General features: G+C 37.7%; 1 long non-coding RNA gene across 1 annotated transcript in view; it reads right to left on the bottom strand.

Moving 5' to 3' along the window:
- Nucleotides 1-13,851: 13,851 nt before the first annotated feature.
- Nucleotides 13,852-20,427, bottom strand: part of LOC112673152 (uncharacterized) — a 35,154-nt gene continuing 28,578 nt past the window's right edge. The window contains exon 3 of the long non-coding RNA XR_003144690.3: nt 13,852-19,204. This is a non-coding gene — a long non-coding RNA (uncharacterized LOC112673152). The remainder of the gene's footprint in view (nt 19,205-20,427) is intronic.

The raw sequence follows: 20,427 nt of genomic DNA on the forward strand, positions 1-20,427 counted from the left end.
AATTATTACCTATTTTAATAGTTTAGGATTTATTTAACTTTAACTTTTATAGTCTACTTTCAAATGATATTATACACTTCATACATATTATAAAAACCTTACAATAATGTATTTTCATTTCTTCCCTCCTGGTCTTTGTGATATTGTCTCCATGCATTTCCCTTATACATATATTATAAGCTCTACACTCTTTTATTATTTTTGTTTAAATAATCAATTGTCTTTTAAGGAAATTTAAATAGTATCATGTATTTTCCATGTTATCATTTCCTGTGTTCTTTATTCCACTGTGTATTATTATTTTATTTTTGCTTTACGGACTTTAACATTTCTTGTAGAGTAAGTCTCCTGGTAATGAATTCCTTCAGCATTTGTAAAATGTCTTTTTTTTAAAATATTTTTTTTCTTTATTTATTTGTGATAGTCACACAGAGAGAGAGAGAGAGGCAGAGACACAGGCAGAGAGAGAAGCAGGCTCCATGCACCGGGAGCCCGACGTGGGATTCGATCCCAGGTCTCCAGGATCGCGCCCTGGGCCAAAGGCAGGCGCCAAACCGCTGCGCCACCCAGGGATCCCGTAAAATGTCTTTATTCCAAAAAGTTTTTCTTTTTTTTCTTTTAAAGATTTTATTTATTTATTCATGAGATACTCAGAGAGAGACAGAGAGAAGCAGAGACACAGGAAGGGGGAGAAGCAGCCTCCATGCAGAGAGCCCAATGTGGGACTCAATCCAGGGACTCCAGGATCACGCCCTGGGCGGAAGGCAGGCACTCAACCTCTAAGCCACCCAGGTGTCCCCAAAAAGTTTTTCAAAGATATTTTTAATAGTTATAGAATTGTAGGCTAATAGCTTCATTTTTTCTTTCAGTACTTTAAAAATATTGCCCCATTGTCCTTGTTTGCATTGTTTACAAGAAATCTGTTGATCTGCTGTCATCTTTACCTTTGTTCCTTTGTATGTAATGTGTCTTTTTTCTCTTGTAGCTTTTCAAAATTTCTCTTTATTACTACTTTTGAGAAAGTCTTTTATAATGTGCCTTGGTATTGCTTTCTTCACACTGGTGGTGTTGGAATTCATTGAGATTCTTGGATCTGAGTTCATAATTTTTATCAAATTTCTAAAATTGTTGGCTATTAGTTCTTCAAACATTTTCCCACACTCCTCTCTCCTTATAAGATTCTAATTGCACATATATTAAGTTACTTTATGTTGTTCCTCATATCATTGATTCTGAGTTCATTTTCCCCCCTTCTTTGACTGTTTCACTTTGGATTACTTTCTATTGCTATGTCAAGTGAGATCTAATTTGATATTATTCTTATTCAGTCTATTTTTCATTTCAGGCATTGTAGTTGTCATATGTAGAAGCTTGTATCCTCCATGTTTCCATTTAACTTTTTTAAACATATGAAATATTGTTATAACTTTTGAAATGTCCTTGTCTCCTAATTCTAACATCTGTGCCAGTTCTGGATTGGTTTTAATTGATTGATTTCTCTCTTCATCATAGGTCTTATTTTCCAGCTTTGTAATACTTTCACAACTTCATTGAGATATAATTAACACATTATTCAATTCACCCATTTAAAGGGTACACCCCAACAATGTTTTTTAGACTAGCAATTTTTTAAAGATTTTATTTATTTATTCATGAGAGACAGAGAGAGAGAGATGCAGAGACAGAGGGAGAAGCAGGCTCCACGCAGGGAGCCAAAGTCAGATGCTCAACCACTGAGCCACCCAGGCGTCTCAGATATTTTTTATTTCTATAAATATATCTGATACTTTTTTCTAAGATTCAGTAAAATTAATTGAAAATAGTTTGAGTTTTTTAATTCTTGCTTTGAAGACATTTTAGACAGGAGCAAAGTTGTATTCAGTTTTAGGCTAATTATTCCCCATCACTGACGCAAGACGCTTTTGTGTACTGTACCCAATGCCTTGTAAATCATGAGATTTTCCAGTCTGGCTGGTAGTAACAGGCAAAATTCCTAGCTCAGCATGAACATTAGGTATTATTCCCTGTAATCCTTTTAGATGATTGTTTGCCAGCTGTGGGCAGTTTCTTTAAGTGCCTTCACTGATCGATACCTAGCTGAATACTTGAATGGGTCCTTGTAGGCAAATCTCCAGATTTTTCTCTGTGTGCAGCACTCTTTTTTCTGGTACTTAGTTTGGTTAGCTATAGCTGCTTTGGTCTCCCTAAACTCTCAGCTCTGTCTCCTGAATTCAAGTAGTTTGCTAGGCTCTACTTAGGTTCCCTGACCCTGTGGCCTGAAATCTCTTAAGGCACTAAGTAGGGGCCATCATAAGACTCATCTAATTTGTTTCCCTTCTTTCAAGCCTTACTGTCTCACATTGCCTGATAACCATTGTCTTAAGAATTACTGATTCATATGTTTTGTCCACTCCATGGTTATTTGAAGTGAGAAATTAATCTAGCCCTTTTACTGAATGTTAACTGGAAGCAGAAGTGTAGAGAAGTGAGTTTTCTAAACAATTTTTTCCTGTAATTCCAAAGAATTTTTCATGTATCTTTTAAGAGAAACACATTGAGTTTGTGTCTATTCTAGAACCTCTAAACCTTGATCCACTGTAGCATTGTGTTGAAAAATAAATTTAAAAAAATCTAAAAGCACAATTGTCTATTAAATGGGTCTATCTACAATACATTTTTTGGATTACAAATGATCTCTTTTACTCTTAACAGAAACTGCCTTTCTCTTAACATTTTTTAATCCTACCACAGCCAGGGTCTTTGGGCCAGCTTCAATGGGGTTTGCTTTTATCATTATAAGGGAAGCATATAAAACCTGGTGGAATTAAGAAAAGGTTTGGTATCAAGTGCCTTCTTAATGTTACCTTCTGGATTTCTTGCTTGGATTATGGTACCCATTACTCAGAACCTCTGTCCAGTCTGGACCTATTCTAAATTCTGACCATTCTTTCTAATACATTTCTACCTAGCTTTATATTTACTAGGACTCTATCAAGAATATAAATGTTCTTCATTTTTAGTTTCCAATCTTTTTTCAGCTCCCCTGCATCTACCTCTTGACTCTTGTTTACATCTACTCACCTTAGAAACTAATGGAAAAGGATGAATTACAATGTTCAGTCTTGTAGCATGTTTGTGGCTCCTCAAAAAAGCCATAATTTGAACTTTGTTCAATCAATAATAGGAGTGGGAGGGGATGAGTAGTTATTGTAGCCTAACCAAGTGATAGCATCAGGTCTACATGTTTTATGTAAACATTGGATGTCATTTATTTTTCTTCTGCTTGTTAATATGGGGCTTTTCTACTTGTGAATGTATCCCTTGACTTAAAACTTCCACACTATTTCACCCCTTTGTATTCATGGATCTCTTATAGTGGAGTGAGGTCTTAAAATGCCTTCAAAATGGTATTTCCTATCCTTGTGCTTCACTGGTAACCCCTTGATGAATTATAAAATTCTGTTAATGGATCACAAACAATGGTTTTGCTGTTTTCCTTTAGGTCAAAATGCTTTCCATAGGGAATGGGGGCCTTACCTCAACTGTGATATATATTGGACTCTACTCATACACTAAATTTAGCCTATGTCATCTAGGTTCTTGAAAGGTAACTGTATTCAACAAACTGGATCACATAACAGACACTAATGAAGGGACTAATTACAGAGGTATGGACTTGGTTAAGAAAACCAACAAAGGATGTTAAGGCATTCAGAGACTAGTGTTCTTGGAAAACCACTAGGGGCAATGGCAATAAAAAATATGTTCCCAGAGCTATGGAATAAGGCAGAAAGGGAAGATTCCCAGCAGAAGCTGTAGTCTCATAGGGACACGACCATGCCAGAAATGTGGCACTCATGAATGGAGAAATCAGGAGAAGAAATACCCCAACCTCTCTTTCCTGGTACTTTTCAATCCCCCATGAATGCTTCCATAGAAATAGCCTAAGCAGAAATCAGCTGGCAAGGAGGCTTGGGTAATACAGTCCACATGACCCCCTGGGACACAGAGCAGGGCAGAAAGGGGCATAGAATATATATGATGGGGGTGTAGATAAAGAAAAATCCTTTGCCCCTTTCTGGATCCTCACTTCTATGTTAGGTAATTATTTAACTATTGCAGGTTACAACTGTAGTAAGACTAATAATTGAGCCAAGCTGCCATTTTTCTGTTTTTCTTTATTATCCACAGCAATTTTATAAAAACCTTAAACACAAACTAAAATATTTGGAATGATGTTTCTAAAATTATGTTGGATTTTTTGAAAGTTTTAATGGCTTCTAGCATAAAACATTTTTCTAATGCAGTCTGTGAGATGCATATCTCTGTTTTAAAAGGGCCAATGTACTGGTATGGTATGAGCCTACACTCACTGACCACTCCAGTTTTAACTACTTTTAATGTTCAGAAACAAACAAGAGCCCTGAGTGCTCTTGTTGGCAGGCTGTGTTTTTTAAAACACTTCCTCAGAATACCACAGTTATTTGAAGGATGTGTCATACGTCTGCTCCTGGCTTAAGAAAACATGAGATGGAGGACATTCAGTTGCCTTTTTGAACTTACTTATTCAATTTTAGAAATAAGTGCTTGACAAAGGGTGCTTTGATTTCATAAGCTGAGAGCCTGTGCGCAAGTCCCAAACTTTTGAGCTGTAAGTCTCCTCTATGACTCTGGCGTGAGTAGTTGTTTGGGTTGACATGGATTTCTCCACCAGGGCTGGCAGACTCAGCCTTATGTATAATACTTCAATCCACTTGGTTCTTAGCCCCACTTGCGAGGATGTCTGAGCAAGTTAGTTGAACTACTGCAGTTCAAATGCACTCAATATGGATGAGAATCAAAGATAAACAAGATGTGGAAGCAACATGGGAAAAAATGGGCACATATAAGCAGACTCTTCCAATATCATGTAGTGTGTGTGGTTATAGAAGTAGGTGTGGGGTATTCAGTTCACCTGAGTCATAGAAAAGCTTTCTGGTGACTAATAGATTTTTAAATGTTTCTGGATTTCACATCCAGTGGGGAGATGAAAATAGGAAGAGTGGTCCAGGCAAGGAGAATATTATGACTAAAGGTACAGAGGCATGAATCAGCATGGTGAGTACTGGGAACTGTACCAAGCATAAATATCAAAAAAGGGAGTAGTAAGGAATTGGGCTGAGGGAAGCCAGCAGGAAAGCTGATGTCAGGTGGGGTAAACTTGCTCAAAAGTTTGGACAGTATCTGAAGTTGTCCAATACAGCTTTAAGCAAATACAGGAGAAGGAATTAGTCTGAGGGGGGACAACACTGTATGGCAGTAGTGTAGGGGGAGTGAGTAGAAGGTCAATTATGTGATGGTCCTCCAGCCTCCCAAGAGGAACAGGGATAAGACATCAGGAACAACTGTCCCATGTGATTCATGTAATTTTCAGATCATATATTAAGGAACCCCTGGCCAAAACTCTGATTGTCAGTGCAGAAATTCAAAGCCATAGGTAAAACAAAAGTTAATTCTATTTGGCTTTGCAATCTTGAAATGAGAAAAAATATTCCAGTTGACATATATCCCTATAACTCAAGGAAACTACACCACTTTCTCCCCAAATGTTTATCAGTACCCTTCTCCTCAGAGAGTCATCTACTCAGCAAATACTCAGTTGTCTAAGAGTAAATGTAATTTTCTTCAGCTCGGGGAGATTTGGGCATGTAATCATCACCAGTACTTTATTCATAACTATTCAAGTCGTTTATGGGATTCAGCTTGGTAATGGTTACCTTTTTACAGTTGCTTCTCCATTCTTCCTCCAGATGAGAGGGTTCATTACCAGTCTTAGGTAACAAGGGCTTTCTTGCTGGACTTAAGCAATAACCCCTCAGTTTCAAGGTAAAATCTTACCATCAGAAATAATTTTAAATCCCACACCAATATTTTATCCTCCTCTCCATTCCAGCAACATTCAATTTTCATTTTGATTTTTAAAAAGGGATATTCAATATACCATGTGGGGTCAATTGGAAAAACCTATGGAAAAAAGCCACATCTTAACCCCTACTTAATGCCATGACCAAAAATTAATTTCAGGTAAGTTGTAGACCACAGTGTGAAAGATAGAACAATAAAGCTTCTAGAAGATAGCATAGAAGAGCTTCATTACCTTGGAAAAGATTTTGAAATCAGACACAAAAAGCACCAACCATAAAAAAGAAAACAGATAAATTAGACCACATTGATAAATAAATTAGACTATTTAAATACTTTATTTTCATCAAAAGATGCCAATAAGAGAGAATGGGCAAGCCACAGAAACATAGATACAGAATATTATAAGGAAAGGAAAGATACACCAATGGAAAAATGGGAAAAATATTTGAATAGGAATTTCATAAAAGCAGATAATGAAATGGTCATTAGCTTATTACATGGTATTAAACTCATTTGTATTTGGGGAAATGCTAATTAATACCATCATAAGATACCATTACATACCCATCAGAATGACCAAATTTTAAAAAACTGACAATTACAAGTGTTGGTAAGAATGTGGAGCAATTGGAACTCTTATACATTGATGGTGGGATTGTAAAACCACTTTGGAAAGCTATTTGGAAGTATCTACTAAAGCTCAATATACATATATGGCCCAGAAATTCCAAATCAATGTATATACTTAAAAGAGATGCATACATTTTAATAGCAGCTTTATTTTTAATAATGTAGAAATGGACTGTTACATAAGCAGTCTATCAATTGCAAAATGGATAAATTAATTACATTAGATTCCAAAATGGAATATTATGAAGCAATGAAAATGGATGTACTACTGCTACACACAATAACTGGATGAATCTTTCAAAGATTATGTTGAGTGAAAGAATTCAGATGCATAAAGAGTATTTTTGTATGATTTCTTACATATATGTATAAAAAATAGGTAAAATTCAAAAATAGGTAAAATCAATATAAAGTGGTAGAAGTTAGGATGAGCGGGCAGCCCCGGTGGCTCAGCGGTTTAGCGCCTGCCTTCAGCCCAGAGCGTGATCCTGGAGACCCGGGGTTGAGTCCCATGTCAGGCTCCCTGCATGAAGACTGCTTCTCCCTCTGCCTGTGTCTCTGCCTCTCTCTCTCTCTCTGTGTGTCTGTCATGAATAAATAAATAAAATCTTAAAAAAAAAAGTTAGGATGAGTTGAGGAAAAGGGATGATGAATGAAAGGGGATATAAGGTGGAGGAGCTTCGGGGATGCTGGTAATGTTTTATTTTCTGATCTGGGTGGTTTCCATGGATATGTTCACTTTGTGATTATTTGCAAAGCTAGACACTTTGAATCTGTACACTTTTGTGCAAATTTTGCATTAAGAAAAAAAGTCTATTAAATTAAAATTTGTTTTCATTTTGGAAGGATTACTCTGGCTGTTTGGTGAAGAGTAGATTAGGGAGCAGATAAGAATGGATACAAGATGGCCAATTAATTCGCTAGTAAATATTTCAGGCAAGAGATAATGGAGATTTGAGCTTGGATGGTGATGAAAGAAAAATGGAGGCCTGAACAGCCTGGAGAAATAGGTAATAGAAGAAATTGGTGGGAATAGGTTATAGACTGAAAATGAGAGTAGGGACAGGATTTGTCAAGGAAGGTATCTGGCTTGCATAAATGTATGAAACATTCTGGCAATCACTAGAATAGGGAATCTGGGTGGAGAATTTTTTAATGGCAGCTTTATTGAGATATAATTTGCATCCCATAAAATTCACCCCTTAGAGTATGCAATTCAGTTATGTATAGTATTTATAGACATGCTCAACCATTGCCACTATCTAAATTTGAGAATCTTTTCACTATCCGAAAAAGAGACTCTGTATCACTCACCATTGTGCCATCTCCCACTCCCAGCATCTACTAATCTACTTTCCATCTCTATGAATTTGCCTATTCTGGACACATCATATAAATGGAATCATACAATATGTGATCTTTTGTGACTGGCTTTCTTCACTTAGCCTAACATTTTTGATGTTCATCCATGTTATATACCATGCTATCAATATCCCATTCTTTTCTGTGGCTGAGTAACATTCCATGAACTGGATATAGTCTATTTTATTTACCCATCAGTTTATGGACATTTGAGTTATTTTCACCTTTTGATTACAATGGATAATGCTGCTATAAATGTTAGTATACAAAGTTTTGTGTGGAAATATATTTTCATTTCCTTAGGGTATAAACCTGGGAGTGGAATTGCTGAGTCGTATGGTAATTCTATGTTTAATATTTTGAAGAACTGTACAACTGTTTCCAAAGCTCCTGCACCATTTTACAGTTCCACAAACAATGACTGAGGGTTCCAGTTTCTCCACATCCTTGTCAATACTTGTATGGCCTGTCTAAAAAAAAGACTATCTTTGCTCCTTTGTCAAAGATAAATTGACTATATTTATGTGAGTCTATTTCTGGGCTCTCTGTCTCTTCAACTGATTTATACTATTTTTACTATGTAAATCTTGAAGTTAGGTAGTATCAGTCCTTCAATTTTGTTCTTTAATATTGTGTTGGCTATTTTGGGTCTTTTTCCTTTCCACATAAACTTTAGAATCAGTTTGCATATACCCACAAAATAACTTATTAGGATTTTGAGGTTTCATTAAAGCTACATATTAATTGGAAAGAACTGATATCTTGACAATATTGAGTCTTCCTATCCATGAATATGGAATACCTCTACATTTATATAGTACTTCTTTGATTTTGTTTGTCAGGGTTTTGTAGTCTTTCCCATATAGATCTTGCACATATTTTGTTAGATTTATACCTAATTATTTCTTTCTCTCTTTTTTTTTTTTTTGGTGCTAATGTAAATTGTGTGTTTTTAATTTCAAATTCTTTTTTTTTTATTTATTTATGATAGTCACAGAGAGAGAGAGAGAGAGGCAGAGACACAGGCAGAGGGAGAAGCAGGCTCATGCACCGGGAGGCCGATGTGGGATTCGATCCCGGGTCTCCAGGATCGCACCCTGGGCCAAAGGCAGGCGCCAAACCGCTGCACCACCCAGGGATCCCCTTAATTTCAAATTCTAATTACTCATTGCTGGCAAATAGAAAAGTCAGTTGACTTCTATATATTACATTTGCATCCTGCTACCTTCTATAATCTCTTATTAGTTCCAGGAATTTTTTTTTTGTGCATGTGATTCTTTGGGATTTTCTACATAAGCAAATCATGTCATCTGTAAACAAAGACAGTATTAATTCTTCCTTCCCACTCTGTATACCTTTAATTTCCTTTTCTTGTCATATTGCATTAGACAGAACTTCCAGTATGATGTTGAAAAGGAGTGCTTAGAGGAGACATCTTTGCCTTGTTTTTATTTGTTTTTTAATATGTCATGCGCATTTTATGTTCCTGTATTCCTCTATTACTGCTTTCTTATGTTAAATCAATATTTTCTTGTGTATCATCTCAATTACCTTGTTTTATTTACTTATATATTTTTTAGTTATTTCCTTAGTGCTTGCCCTGGAGATTATAATGAACGCTTTAAAAATCTTGTTTGGAATAATGCCAACTTAATTTCAATAATATACAAAAAAATTGTTCCAATATTCCTCTATTTCTTCCCCCTTCTTTGTATTATTATTGTCATACAAATTATATCTTTATATATTATGATCCCATCAACACATTTCCATAATTATTGCTTTATGCAATTGTCTTTTAAGTCCCATATAAGAAAAAAAATAGTTGCAAGTGTATTATTAATCTTTTATATTTATCTGTGCAGTCACCCTTTCCAGTTCTCTTTATTTCATCTTGTCAACTTAAGCTGCTGTCTAATGTCCTTTTATTTCAGCCTGAAGAACTCTTTGTATTATATCTAGTAAGGCAAGTCTGGTGGCAACATTTTCTTAATTGCAAATGCCTTCATTGTTAAAGAAATTTTTGCTGGAATTAGAATTCTTAGTTGACAGTCTTTTTCTTTGAGTACTTTGAATATGTTATCCTACTGCCTTCTGGCTTCTAGGGTTTCTGATGAGAAAATTGCTATTAATCTCATGGAGTCTCCCTCCTATAATAAAAATTACATCTTTTGTATCTTTTTTGCTGCTTTCAAGATATTATTTTTCCTTTGTCCTTTAACTGTTTGATTACAATGTTTCTAGGTATGGATCCCTTTGAGTTTATCTTACTTGAAGTTGGTTGAGCTTTATAGATGTGTAGATTAATGTGGGTTTTTTTCATCAAATTAGAAAGTTTTTGACCATTGTTTCTTCAAATATTCTTTATGCTTTTCTCTCTCTTTTTCTGGGACTCCCATTATGTGTACTTTGCTGTATTTGATGATGTTTCACAGGTCCCTGAGATGCTGTTCATTTTTCTTCATTCTTTTTCTTTCTGTTCCTCAGACTGGATAATCTCAAAGACCTATCTTCAAGTTCACTCATTTTTTTTCTGCTGCTTACACAAATCTGCTGTTGAGACACTCTAGTAAATAATTCATTTTCAGTAATAGTTTTGAACTCCGAAATTTCTGTTTGGTTCTTTTGTTGTAATCTCTGCCCCTTTTATTCATATTCTCTATTTATTTTTTTTTAAATTTTTATTTATTTATGATAGTCACACAGAGAGAGAGAGGCAGAGACATAGGCAGAGGGAGAAGCAGGCTCCATGCACCGGGAGCCCGACGTGGGATTCAATCCCAGGTCTCCAGGATCGCGCCCTGGGCCAAAGGTAGGCACTAAACCGCTGAGCCACCCAGGGTTCCCCATATTCTCTATTTAGCAAGACATTATTCTCTTTTTTTTCACCTCCACTTTTGGCTGGGAGCCTCAGCATTCAAGCTTCTTTCTTTTTTATTTTATTTATTTTATTTTTTTTATTGGAGTTCAATTTGCCAACATATAGCATAACATCCAGTGCTCATCCCATCAAGTGCCCCCTTCAGTGCCCATCACCCAGTCACCCCAACCCCCACCCACCTCCCTTTCCACTACCCCTTGTTCGTTTCCCAGAGTTAGGTGTCTCTCATGTTTTGTCACCCTCACTGATATTTTCACTCATTTTCTCTCCTTTCCCTTCATTCCCTTTCATTAATTTTTATATTCCCCAAATGAATGAGACCATATAATGTTTGTCCTTCTCCAATTGACTTATTTCACTCAGCATAATACCCTTCAGTTCCATCCACATCAAAGCAAATGGTGGGTATTTGTCGTTTCTAATGGCTGAGTAATATTCCATCGTATACATATACCACATCTTCTTTATCCATTCATCTTTCGGTGGACACCGAGGCTCCTTCCACAGTTTGACTATTGTGGACAATGCTCCTATAAACATTGGGGTGCAGGTGTCCCAGCATTTCACTACATCTGTGTCTTTGGGGTAAATTCCCAGCAGTGCAATTGCTGGGTCATAGGGCACATCTATTTTTAACTCTTTGAGGAACCTCCACACAGTTTTCCAGAGTGGCTGCACCAGTTCACATTCCCACCAACAGAGCAAGAGGGTTCCCCTTTCTCCACATCCTCTCCAACATTTGTTGTTTCCTGCCTTGTTAATTTTCACCATTCTCAGTGGTGTGAGGTGGTATCTCATTGTGGTTTTGATTTGTATTTCCCTGATGGCAAGTGATGTGGAGCATTTTCTCATGTGCTTGTTGGCCATGTCTATGGCAAGACATTATTCTCATACTTACCTTTTGCTCTTTAGGTATGGCTTCCTTTAGCCTCGAATATATATATAATAGCTGATTTAAAGTCTTTGTGTAGTAGGTCAATATATGAAGTCCCTCAATAACAGTTTCTATTGACTGACTGCTTTTTTCCTCTGTGCATGAGCTATGATTTCCTGTTTCTTTATGTGTTATGTTTTTTTCCCTAAAATTGGATATTTTAAATAAATATAATGTGGAAACTCTGGAAATCAAATCCTTCCTTCCCCAGAGTGTATTGTTTTTGTTGTTTGTTTGTTTAATGACTCTCCTGAACCAATTATATAAAGTCTGTATTCTTTGTTGTGTACTATGACTGAAATCTTTGCTCAGTTAGCTTAGTAGTCAGCTAATGTTTGGACAGAGATTTCCTTAAATATTTGAACCCATAAGTCCTCCACTCTTGGCCAAAGTGCTGTGTGTGGGTTTTGAGGCACAACTTCAATGTTCTAGCAATTTAAAACTCTGTCTGAGCCTTTACTTCCTGCTTTTATAGAGCTTCAAGGTCAGAAAGAGGTAAGACATTAGGGTCTTCTCAAGTCTTTCCTGAACATGTATGCAACCATGTGTATGCATGGGCTTTCTAGATTCCTGGAAATATGTCAGAGATTTTCAAGGCCCCCTGTAGACATCTAATTTCCTAGATTTTCCTTATAAGTTATTGGCTATACCCTTGATGATAGCCTCAATTGGTATCACTGCCTCAGGCAACTGTGCTATTAAATAATTGCCCCTTGATTGTTTTTGACAAACTTTTTGGAAATATGGTGTTCCTTGCTGAGTGGAGTCAGGTCAAATAAAAACAAACCCAATGGATGGAAGTTTTTTAGGGAGCTTCCAGCCAGGTCAAATAGTGATAACTCCCTGGGGATGGATCTTTTAGGGTAGCTCCACATCTGTGCTGCCCCTTCCAGTTGCTGCTAGGCTGATGGTTTTCACAGCTACTATGATTTTGAGGCTACTAGTTTTCAAAGACTACTGAAAAGCTGGGGAAATGATGTGCGTAAGTCGAATTAAAATGCCATGAAGCTCACTGTTCTTTCTGAGATTCAGCCATTTATCTGAAGTAAATTGTCTTTGAATTGTTATAAGCTTTGGATTAATTTTCAGAGTTCTGAAGTAATTGATTTTGACATTTTTTCCAATATTGTCATTGCTTTTATGGAGGACTAGATTTCTGAAGGTCTTTACTCCATCATTTCAGAAGTGCTTCCTGAGGTGCAGATTTGAGGGGAAAGGCAATGAGGTCAATTTTGGGTTAATTAAATCAAATTTGCCTTGAGGAAATATTCAGCAAACAGTTAAATATACACACTATTTAATAAATACAATTGTTAGCATTTATTTTTGGACTTCTGTTGAGGAGGATTGATTTATCATATTTCTCAGTCCATTGCATGTTAACATCATTGGTTCATGCAGAGTCCATCTTTAGTATGTGTGTATGCATGAATGTACATGTGTATGTATATATATATATATATATTTCATTCTTCTTCTCCCTCCATAGGAAATTATTCTAATGTGTTTAATATATGTCTTTTAGTTCATTAGGTGTTCTCCCAAAATGTGTATTTGTTTTGTGTTCATGTTTTGTGTATAATCAAAAAATATTGTGTCACACACACACACACACACACCCCTGAGGGGCTCTTGAACTTGGCTGTACTTTGCAATAACCAGTGTTATTTTAATCTGACACCTAATTTGTAGCCCATATAGAAAAATCAGATTCTGCTGGGGTTAAGATCCAGGCATCACAAATTTTAAATTATCACAGAGGGGTGCCTGGGGGGCTCAGTCAATTAAGGGTTTGACTCTTGATATTAGGTTCATGAGTTCAAGCCCTGTATTGGGCTCCACACTGGGTATGGAGCCTACTTTTAAAAAATTACCCCAGATGATCCCAATATGCAACCAAGTGTGAAAACAAGTGATATATAGCATCCCTTTTTTCAGTTTATAAACCCAGCAATATATTTTTAAGATCTGTTCATATCTCTGCATGTGTATCCAGTCCAGAGATCAGCAAACTTTTTTTGTAAAGGGTTAGATATTAAATATTTTCAACTTTGCAAGCCATTTATTCTCTGTTGTAGCCCAACTCTGCTGCTGTAGTATGAAAATAGCCATAGACAAGGCATAAACAAAATGGACATGGTCATGTTCCAATAAAATTTTATTTACAAAAAAATCCAAAATAAACAGGAGGTGGGCTATGCTTGGTACATGAGCCATATAACTTGTTGACCCCTGATCTAGTTCTTTGTTTTCAACTATTGGGCATCTCCATGGAATATATCTATTACACTTTTCCTATTCTTCCTTCTAGTTAGAGACTAGTTTGCATCTAACTCTTCACTACCACAAGGAATATTGAAATAAATATGTATCTGTCTGTGTATCCATATCCTTTGGCCCCATATCAACAATTTATTTGGGAATTGCTGGACCACGTGGCATAAGGACAGTTACTTTGATCATATACTTCTATGTCTCTTCAAAATGTACCAGGCTGCAGTTTCACCATTAGAGCATAAGGATTCCTAGATCTTTACATCCACGTACCACTCAGAATTATTTCACTATCTAAATTTTGCCAGTTTAATAGTTTACTTCACATATCTGATTTTTTATTTGTTTATCTTGTTAATATCTGTCTCATAAAACTCTATGCATGCTCCATGAGGGCAGTGATCTTGTCTAGTTTTGCTTACTATTCTATTCTAGCACCTAGCACAAACCTGGTCCATAGTAGGTGTTCCATAAATAGTCGTGAAATAGTCGTGGATATGTGAGCACCTCTCTGTTATCTGTACAAAAATACTTGGTTCTTCATTAACAGGTTTGAGCTAGTGACCTGAGATGAATAAAGGAAACTTGGTTAGAGTTGCTGGATTCTTGACCTCAAGAGACTTAAGCCCTGGGAGAGAAGGCAAAAATATTCATTTATTCCATTTATTCATAGAATATTTTGAGCACTTATCATGTTATGTGCTAGACATTATGCACAATGGTGAGCAAGACAGACATAGCCCTGCCCTGTGATGGAGATGTCAGTGGGTTGAGCAAAAGATCATCATACAGTGAGAGGAATGTTACTGGGAAAGTATTGGATACTCTGGAGGCTCTTAGCAAGTGTCTCCTAATGTAATATAGCAGGAGTGAAGGAGGATGAGTATGGCAATTATACAAGATTACTCCTTATAAATGCCCAGAGTTCCCCTGGCAGTGGGATGTTGAAGGAATTCAGGGATTCATAGGAGAGAACAGTAATATTCTAGCAGCATCATACAAACGAGCTTAGATATGTCTTCAAGCTGTTTTGCAAATAGTGAAGTGATTTAAAGGAATTTAAGATAATTATGCTTAAATCTCACCCTTCCCCAATTATTCTATATTTGACCGTTAGAGAGGAATTGCTGGACTGGCTCCCTTTCACTTTATTGCTTGTGAAATAAATAGATATCCATGTTCTCAGAAACATAAAGGCTGCCTTACTTCTTTGGCCAATAGCTGATATGATCAGCAATGAATACAAAATCTTCACTAAACCATAACTGATCTCATGTAATTTTGAAGGTTTAACTGCTTTAAAAGAAATTCTGGATTGCTTGGAAAAATAGAGTTGAAATGTAATGGCTTCAATTTGCTTAATGAGTATTCCCTCCCCCTCCCCACTCCCACATACACACCCTGAAGAGTTTCACTGACTGTTATCAGAGATATAAAAGCTCCATAAAAATACACAATTTCCAAACAATTACTTCAGCTGTCCCTGTTTATTCTTCCTTCCCTTTCAACATCATTTATTTTCATCTCTCCCTCCCTATTTTCCCCCTTCTCCTTCCTCTAACAACCTTAGCAAGCAGGGACTGATAGATCTTTATTTTTTGCTTTATTTTATAGCTGGAAAAAAAAACCCGGGGGCATCTGGTCCATGCTTCACATTGTTAGAGACAAAGGTGAAGTCCAGAAGTTTGACCAATCTGTCCACAGTCTGGGCCCATTCTCAGTGGGGCGGGGGTGGTGCAAGGATCGGGACAAATATCAAAAAACAGTTCTGGTCAAGGAAGAGTTAGAAAAACAAAGACTGGCACAGAAGATTAAAAACAACAACAAAGAGCTACCCAGACACCAGTATTCTGTGAACTCTTTCTCTTGCTTATCGTTGATGGCTGCTCTAGAATAGGTTTTGAGCCCTACTATACTCAGAACACTGTGGTGAGTGTGGCTGAGCAGAGAAAGCACTGAAGTCTCCGTTACCACCCCTCCCTTCCAGCACCCATTCCATTTTTTACCCTTTTCTACCATGCTCTTTGATCTGGGAGGCGGCTCCCCCATGGACTACATCCCTACATGCTCTTACCTCAAGCTCTGGTTGGGTTTGGTCGATGGAAGGCACAGGTTGAGATAGGAGGACAGAATGAGAACACATGGAGGTATGACTCATGCTCTCTCCCTTCTCTGACAGGAGCTGAAATCTTCCATGACCACAGCTCCCACTGGATGGCCCCTCCCTTCTCCATGTGCCAGCCCCATAGGGTTCTATTTCTTTCCCATATTCTCTTCAGGCCTACAGATGGTAAAGGCTTCCTGCTGTGTTAATCTCTGGGTGCCTCAATATCCTTATTTGTTCTCATAGGGCAGTAGGTGGTCCCTTCATTAAAGTCTCTTCATTTGAATCTTATGAGTTGGATTTTGTTTCCTGTTGGGATCCTGACTGATATGACGGTTCCCCTAGGTCATTCTTACAGTACTTTTGTGAACAGTACTAGGTGTAGGAGAGTACTGTGGAAATTTAAAGGAAGAAGAACAAAACATCTGATCTTACAGTCTCATTACAGAAATGAGACAAACAACACATAAGTCCCCAAACCCAATAAACAAGAGTAATATCAACCCCATATGTTCAGAGACAGGTGTAAGATGCACATAAGTAGGAAAGTGGGGGAGATAAACATGCTTCTCTGAATCTGTGTTCCTACCAGAGTGTGCCTTGCAAATGTCTGCTTGAGCTGTGAGCTCTCTCATCTGCAAGATGATTATAACATGATGTCACCCCAGAGGGACCTACATTTTTGCTTGCCAGTCTCTGGGGAAAGGTCTTGCTGCTTTGTGTTTCGCTTGGTGAAGGTAATGCTTCTTTATGGGAAAATCATCCCATTCTAAGGTATTTTATGTTTTCCTGTTTCTCTAAAGTCTGTCATTTCCTAAACAGCATGTATCTGTTTCCCTTTATAATGGCCCAGAGGAAATAGAAGTACATTCCATTTAAGAGAAGAAAAAATAACAGTTTTAACCCTATAAATATTTTGATGTTGTTGTTTTCTTAAGCAAGATAGTAAATCTCATGCATGATGGGCAAATGTCCCTCTCTCTATAGCTTGCCTGGGCATGTGCCCATGAGCTAAGAGCAATGGGAATCTTTGTAGGCTGAGACTACTACTCATCTAGTCTATATACTGTGGGATGAATATCTTAAGCCACTTGAAACCGGATGTATTTTCAGTCTTGTTTTAGCCACTATGCTAAACTGAAGCACAAAGGGCCTTTCATAATCTCTTCCCATTGGGGGTTTTTGGGGCTAAGGAAAACTCTTTTCTGTGACTTTGTTCTGGCCAGGGCCAGAAAAGCCCATTTTAATGGTACCCAGGGATATGCTATTAGCAATAACTCAAGAGAGCTGACAGGGCAAAGGCTCTCTTAAAGGCATCAGAGTTTTACCTCTTTTAAATTCTCTAAATAATATAAAAGAGAAAGAAACTTGGGAGGCCTGAAAGGTAGGGCCTCTCTTGTTACTGTATTGAAAACAAATTTAATCTAACTGTACTTCAGAATGCATTCCTTAATTGAACAAAAATATATTAAGTACTTACTATGTACCAGACACTAAGCAAGGTATGAGCTACATTTAAAATTAAAAAAAAATGGTCCTCAAGAAGTTTACAGCCTGGGAACTTAGCTGTTCACTACTATTTAAAGGCAATTGCAGATAGGGTGCCTCGGTGGCTCATCAGTTAAGTGATCAAGTCTTGATTTCAGCTCAGATCTCACTGTTATGAGATTGAGCCCTGCATCGGGCTGTGTGCTGGGTATGGAGCCTGCATAAGATTCTCGATCTCCCTCTGCTCCTCCCTCCACCCACTCATGCAAGCTCTCTCTCCCCAAAAATATAAATAAGTAAATAATAAAGGCAACCCTAGATAATAAATAAACTAATTAAAATAAAGACAATCCCAGATAACGAATAACCTTTATTGGATTTCTTTCTTTCTTTTTAGTGCAGAGGCAGATGGGCAGAGGAGAGAGAATTCCAAGCAGAGTCCATGCCCAGCATGGAGCTATCACAGGGCTCTATCTCACGACCCTGAGATCATGACCTGAGCTCTAATCAAGAGTCTGATGCTTAACTGACTGAGCCACCCAGGCGCCCCTGGACTTATTTCTTAAGTTGTTTCAACTTGTTTTATCATAGCCCATAATAGGTGACATTATACATTACAGTTTTATCTTCTTTATCTTAGTGAATCATGACAACCACTGTGAGGTTTAGTGTACCCTCCATTGTACAGGCATGGAAACCAAAATATTCCATCAATCAAAGATTTATTCTGCAATCACACAGCTGGGGCAAGTCAGGCCCCAGACTCCACTTGGAGAAAGGCTTCCTCCACGTTACTACTGCCTTGCACCTGCCTTTGTTACTCTTTTTTTTTTTTTTTTTGCATGTTAATCTTAGTGATCATCCACAAGACTTTAAGCTCCTGAAGGCTTGGTGTCATATATTTCTTTTAACTACTCAGAATATTTAACATAATGCCGAACATATTGTTAATCCATACGCGTTGGGTATATTGCCTTAGCAAGATTTAAGTTAAAATTTGAAAAAACTGACAAAATAGTTCAAACTCACCTCTCTAGGACCTACATATGCCACGGGGTGTTGGCCTTGACTTCTTCCTTTCCAAATGGCATTCTTCTGGATGGGTTTAATTTACTGTGGATTAGGATAATTGGGAGGGAATGAGACTATTACCTGGGAGACTTAATGGCTGAAGATCTTACTCAGACACTTCATTGGAAGTAAATGCATGAGTAAGTCTCGCGTGTCTTAACCAGGCCCTGGATTGCACTTGGGAGATTATGATTTTAATTTAACATATCCTGCCATACAGTGTGTGAAATATGCAGCCAGCAGTGATCACTGTGAGATGAAAGCCCAGTCATGTTTATTTTAAGAGACTTGCAGTCCTTTGCCAAAGCCAACATTCCAGGGCAATGAATAGCCTGAGTGAATCATTCAAAGTAGGTGAGAGGTCAGAAGCCTGAAGAAAAAAACTGAAAGCTGAAAGGTTTTCCTCAGTCAAATGGAAGTCATTTGAAAAGGCGTTTGTAAAGCAGAGGCTATTATGGAAACAGGTCTTTCTTTTTCAAGATGAATCTTCTGCAGGTGGATCCCAAAGACTTCTTCCTGGGCTTCTGCTAATTACTCCTGATGTTGCTCACCTTTCCTGGAAATTAGAGCAGAGGAATACTCTAGTTCCTGTCTCTGGCTCTGGACAATGGCCACATTGGGGAACAGAAAAGTAGCCACATCCTTGAGGGCAATGTAGACACATTCTCCATTAGAAACAGGTTGTCATACTGCCCATCTGACATGACTCTGGTAAGGGTCCAACAAACCTTTATAGCCACCTCTAGGTTCCTTCTGTATCAAGCATTATGGAATGCCAACAAGGGTCCAGGCATGACATTAAAGGTTGAGAATATGACAATTATCTATTGAATACCTTCTGCATAGCAAGTACTGATTAAATCTTCACTTATCCAATAATGTGGATATTTTAAATTCCCATTTTAATAGCTGAGGAAACTGAAGTTTATGGATGTGAAGTTTATGGATGTGAAGTTTATGGAGGTATTTAGTGTTCAAGACAAGATTCAAAGCTGAGAAGGATGGAAGAACTGCTTCTATTAGAATCCGTTCAATAGTTGGAATGAAAAGAATATGCAGTTCATTCTCTGGATCTATGAAATGCAGCTTCTATCCTTATATGAAAGACAAACACCAAACAATCCAATTTATGCTATTCACTAGGCCCTAGAGTATCAGGAAAGAAGATACCCTCTGGGATCCTAGCCTTAGGAGAAACCAAAAGAAAACAAATCACAAAAGATACCAAAGCTAGACCTAGTCCCTGTCCTCAGAGAATGAACAGGGTCTGAAGCTTGGGCAGCAGCTACATGCTAGGGATTGCACAATCTGTCCCATTTATCCCTTGACATATCCCTTGAGATAAAGTTGATGGCATTTCCAGAGGTCTCAGCTTTCAAATCAGGGCCTCTAGAAGGCAAACCCAACAGGCCATGTTAGATTTTCCCTGAGTTGTTTCATTTAGTAATTAGCCTTTGTCTTTGTGCACAGGAAGGGCCTGGCTAAGAGAGAATGGGCTCTGTATGATACACCAGGGCACCTCACCAAGACTGAGTGTGATAGAAAATTCTGGAGCAGGAACAGTTCAGGGAAAGCAGTTCCAAGGTGGAGGGCAATCCCTGGGCAGCAAGCAGGCTCCCTCTGAGCACTCGAGTATAAAGCTCGATGAGGAGGCTCATCATAAATTCACCAGAACTCCTCTTGAGGAGAGCAGCAGGGAGGCTGAGCAGTTGGGGAAGCATCTTTTTATAGGCTCCCATCTGGCTTTTAGTTGACTTTTGGTGGTGATAGGGTGTGTGT

Source organism: Canis lupus, chromosome X (assembly GCF_003254725.2).
Source record: "Canis lupus dingo isolate Sandy chromosome X, ASM325472v2, whole genome shotgun sequence".
Classification (NCBI taxonomy): domain Eukaryota; kingdom Metazoa; phylum Chordata; class Mammalia; order Carnivora; family Canidae; genus Canis; species Canis lupus.